At 36.3% G+C, this 5,242-nt stretch overlaps 1 non-coding gene across 1 annotated transcript; it reads right to left on the bottom strand.

Annotated features, from left to right (window-relative positions):
* Positions 1 to 4,175: 4,175 nt before the first annotated feature.
* On the bottom strand, positions 4,176 to 4,282 carry LOC121220470 (small nucleolar RNA R71). The gene has a single exon (XR_005917671.1). It is a non-coding gene; the product is annotated as a small nucleolar RNA R71 (small nucleolar RNA).
* Between the last annotated feature and the right edge of the window lie 960 nt (positions 4,283 to 5,242).

Here is a 5,242-nt window from a genome sequence, read left to right as displayed (position 1 = left end):
ACGTGTTTTTTATTCTTGACTTCTAATCCCTTTTACCGTCTTAACAATGGCTTTATATAGCCATAATATACATAAGAAATATGAAAATAAAATCCTATTTACATTGATTTGATTCTCAATCTCTTGATTTCTTTCCATATACTATTTTGCTTTCTTTCATTGTTGTGCAGGTGAAGATCGGGGCTGAGATTCGTGGCTGCGGCGCTTGAGGATTTCCCTAGAACCTCTAGGGTTTCTGACTAAAGTTTTGGGCACTTTGGGCCACACATAATTGGGCCACCGTGCCTTGGGCCCCTGTTGTATTTTGGATTTGGACCATATAGGCCAATGTAATTTGAGCCCTTTTAGGCCCGGGCAAAATCTGTTATTACACACCTAATAGTAGATTCGATGCAATACACCACTCTAAAGAACGTCCACACTCAGATCTTGACCAATGGAATACTGATCTATTACCAAAGTGTTTTTCCATTAAAAATGTCTTTTTCAAAACATATTATGAAATTACTCACTGAAACAAAATCATCCATCTCGAACTTACTCTCAAAAATAATTATTCGTAACGATGATTTTTTTTCTGAAATTAAGAGCTTTCCTAGATGGTATCAATCGAACCTTTATCAAAAGTAGAGTACGATGTTAACAGACAAAGGAAAATACACCATGATATTTTATACATATTCGACCTAAGGTAAAAACTGGGGAAGAAATAGTGGTTTTCATTCCACTACCATACTTACTCAAACTTGATTGAATTGAAAGGATTGATGGGTCAGTGGAGTCTCGAATCAAAAGGGAAACCAAGTCTAGAGAAAATAGCCGCTTGAAAAACTGAGTCACTAAGTACAACCTTCAAAAATTTTAAAACTAATTGAAATAGATGATGATTTTTTTATTACTATAGGAATGATGGAGATTAGAAAATGGTGAAGAAAAGAGAAAGAACCACTGAGGCCAGTGGAGGCATAGTGGTGCGGTAGCGATGATGGTGGCAGTGATTCGATGAGAAACCAATGAAAGAAGAGGAAAGGTAAGGGTACGACACTTGAGAGGAGGAGAATATTTAAAGGAAAAGAAGAAAAAATATTAATAAAGAAGTGAAGAGACGAAGATGGTATAATCGGTGGTGGTGTAAGATTTTGGCCATGGTGGTAATTGGTGGTGCAATGGGCAGCGTTGGAGTAAAATAAATGAGATGAGCGATGGTAGGGAGGACGTTCAGTAGTGTGATGATGGTGGCTCGAGGAAAAGAAGTAGATGAGGAGAGTAGGAAAATAATGCAAAGGTGGTGGTTGTTGGCTAAAGTAAAAGAAAAATAGAGAGAAAGGAAAGGGTTTCAAACTCAGATCATCAAGGACAACTCTACCACTACTCAATCACTATACTTGCTACTTATATATTGAAAAATATTCCAAGGTCATCTAAGAAAAATTTGGGCGACCACTCTTGGTTCATTAACCCAGTTCCTACTAACCCAATTTTTGAAATGTGACACAAACTCTAATAAACCATGCACGATGTCTTATGAAGGTACGTTAAGTATGGCGAATTCTGAAAGAAAGGCTTCATAAGAGGTGTTGTGGTGAAGAAAGAGACAAGAATGTGCCAGCATGAGTGGCGAATCAAAGGTATTTTATCTGTAAGACCCTTTGTAACAAGAATGATTAAGAAGTCATGAAAGAACAAAATGAATAATACGATTAAGGTAAAAATGATAGGTAATGCAAGTTATGATCATAGAACGAAATGTGACACCAACGGTGAAATGAATAAAATCTAAAGGATGTATCCGCTAGATTTAAGTCAAAGAACAAGAGATAAAGAGTTGGATAAGAGAGTTCCAAGATGATATTCAAGTAAATAAGGGTTTACTCAATAAGTTCTATCGAACTTACCTCGATGTCATCTTGTTATAAGTAAGCGGATTAAAAGGCTACACCAAGAGGGATGACACCAGGGCTACGCCAAATGAGTGGTGAGATGGGTTGTTATGCATACAAAAAAAGTGGATTAGCATGTTCAAGTATGATGGAAATATTGTGGATAGGTTACGAAATTTTTTTATAAGTCTTATGGCATGTATAGAATGTATTAGTACTACAAATGCTACCAGTAATATTATTTATAGGTAGACTAAGTGAGTTATATGTACTTATAAGGACTCACTGAGGGAAAAGTCTTGTTCAAATGATTGTAATCACACTTTGTACACCCAGACGAAAATTTGTTGTGCAGTGTTACTAATTAAGATGTATTTGTTGAAACTTTGTATGAATAGGTTATGTGCAAGTCTTTCTTATGACATAACTCCTGAGATTCAGATCTGATGAATTGGGTAGGTTTGAGGGCATTACATATTATGTTAAACCCACAGCTTGATGGGTAGAGCCAAAGCAACATTAGACTCCTTCGTACACTTGCACTTGGATCTAACTAGATTAATTGTAGATATGAATATAAAATGATGATATGTACTTAGATCATTATATTAATTATTCTTTGCTAAGAACGACTTAATCAAGGTTTCCAATCCAACACTTACGCTATTATGGTTAGAACAGAGTCGCGATTCTTTCCAAAGTAAGGGGTGATCCACATTGATAACAAATAGTCCTTCAACATATGAATAATACGAGTTGTTAATATCGAAAAAAAATAAAATCTATAACCACTACTATATTCGAACCTAAATACAAAAGATAAGAAAGAAGTGATGATTATCCCAAATCATACTTTATTTACGTTATTACGATCAATATAGAAGGATTGATAGTTCACCAGGGTATTGATTTGAAGAGATAAATAGAGTCTATAGAAGAATCATCATCAAAATAAAAGGATGAGAATAGGTATAACCCCTAAACTCAACCATAGATGTTATGGTTGAGTCTCGAAGATCACATTGGCCATGTTGATGGTGACATTTAGCTATTTCCATTTGACAATCCTCATATTTTAAAACTTGGGTTCTGATTTGCTTGAGAAAAACCAAAGTAATGCCTTTAAAATTTCTTTCGAAATAAATTATCAGAAATTGATTAGTTTGAAAAGTTTAAGATTTGAACCTTTGAAGGAAACATCGTACCTTGAAATGCCATAGTGGAAGAATAACCAAATCGTACTCGTTGATTTAAAAATAGTAATTTACTACATTTCATAATTTATTGAATAAGTAAATAAATAGATGTAAGTTTTGTAAAAAAAATGTATTCTAAGGTGGCAGAAGTTAATTTAGCATTGTATTTGGCGATACATATGTCTTGCATAAGTTGCAAGATTATTGTGATTAAACTGTCTCAAGGTAGAAATACTCTGTTACGTCACTTGATCTTTTATATGGTTGTGAATATTGATTAATTGTTTGGATTGACATTGAAAAATGTTCAAGAGATTGATTAATTTCATAAGTATGTATGAGCAGTAGCTAGCAAATTACCGAGTTGCTATGAATTTGTTCGTAGCAGTATAAACATAAGTTTAATAATTCTAAGTTAAAGGAATGTAATTAATCCAACACAATTATATCATCTTGATTAAACCTTAATTGAAATTGTGCATTAGAACCTTTTTATTTTAAATTTTTTACTTAGTTTTTAACCCTTAGTTTTTAATCATCTTTAAACCAAAATATTTTCCATCACTAGATTATCGACTTACTCCCTATGGACCCTGAAATAGAACGGACCTTTCAACAACGAAGAAGACAAGCGAACCAGAGAAGGACCAAAGAGATAAACTTTGAGAATATGAATCAAGGAAACGGAGCAAACCTTACTCAGAATCCTATTCTTATTGCTGATGATAGGTATAGAGCTTTACGACAGTATGCTATGCCAGTATTTCACGATCTTAATCTGGGCATTAGGAGACCTGAAATCAAGGCACAACAATTTGAGTTGAAGCCAGTCATGTTCCAGATGCTTCAAACTGTGGGTCATTTCAGTAGAATGCCTACTGAAGATCCTCATCTTCACTTAAGACTATTTATGGAAGTGAGCGATTCTTTTAAGTTAGTTGGAGTACCCGAATATATATTACGACTAAAGCTATTCCCATATTCACTAAGGGATAGAGCTCGTGCCTGGTTGAACTCATTGCCACCGAACTCCATTTCTACATGGCAAGAGTTAGATGAGAGATTCCTCATGAAGTATTTCCCACCGAGCAAGAATGCCAAGTTGAGGAATGAGATCACTTCCTTCCAAAAAATGGACGATGAGTCCCTGTATGAGGCATGGGAAAGGTACAAAGAGTTATTACGAAAGTGCCCTCATCATGGAATGCCACATTACATTCAACTTGAGACATTCTATAATGGTCTCAATGCTCACACGAGGATGGGAGTGGACGCCTCTGCTAATGGTGCTCTCTTTTTTAAGTCGTATAATGAGGCTTAAGAAATTATTGAGAGGATTGTTAGCAACAATTATCAATGGCCAACCAATCGCGCAGCATTAGGAAGACAAGTCACTGGAATACATGAAGTGGACGCTCTGCCTTCACTCGCATCTCAGGTATCTTCAATATCCTCAATGCTTAAGAATCTTACCACTAATGGGTCTAACAGTTTTGCAGCCCAACCACCTAACCAATTTGAGAATATAGCCTGTGTGTATTGTGGGGAAGGACATTTGTTTGAAGAATGTCCATCGAACCCCGAATACGTATATTACATGGGTAACCAAAACCAAAATCGAGGGAGGCAAGGACTGCAGTCCAACTTTATTAACTCATCGTGGCAAAATCACCCAAATTTTTCCTAGAATAACCAAGGGACTGGAACCAGTAACACTTACGCCCAACCTAGACCAACTCAGCCACCTAGGTTCCCCCAAGAAGTTCAAAAACCAACCTAAGCGGAACCATCCAATAGCTTAGAGAATCTATTGAAGGCATACATGGCGAAAAACGACGCCACTCTAAGGAATTTGGAGAATCAAGTGGGCCAGCTTGCTACTAAACTCAGGAACCAACCACAAGGTGCTCTACCTAGTGACATGGAGAATCCGAGAAATCTGGGGAAGGAACATTGTAAAGCATTGACATTGAGGAGCGGAAAGATAGTAGAGCCCAAAGCTGTCGAAGTTGAAAAGGAGCCAGCTGACGCTCAAGATTCAAAATAAGTTCAACCAAGTGTTGAAATTCCAGTTTCACCAGAACCAAAATCTGCAAAACCCGACAAAGTAACCTCAAGACCAACTAATTCTGATAAACTAACAATGTCGTTAGATGCAAAATTGCC

The sequence above is a fragment of the Gossypium hirsutum genome, chromosome D08 (assembly GCF_007990345.1).
Source record: "Gossypium hirsutum isolate 1008001.06 chromosome D08, Gossypium_hirsutum_v2.1, whole genome shotgun sequence".
Lineage (NCBI taxonomy): Eukaryota > Viridiplantae > Streptophyta > Magnoliopsida > Malvales > Malvaceae > Gossypium > Gossypium hirsutum.
The sequence above is the reverse complement of the archived record's forward strand: the minus strand, read 5'-3'. Positions and strand labels throughout refer to the sequence as shown.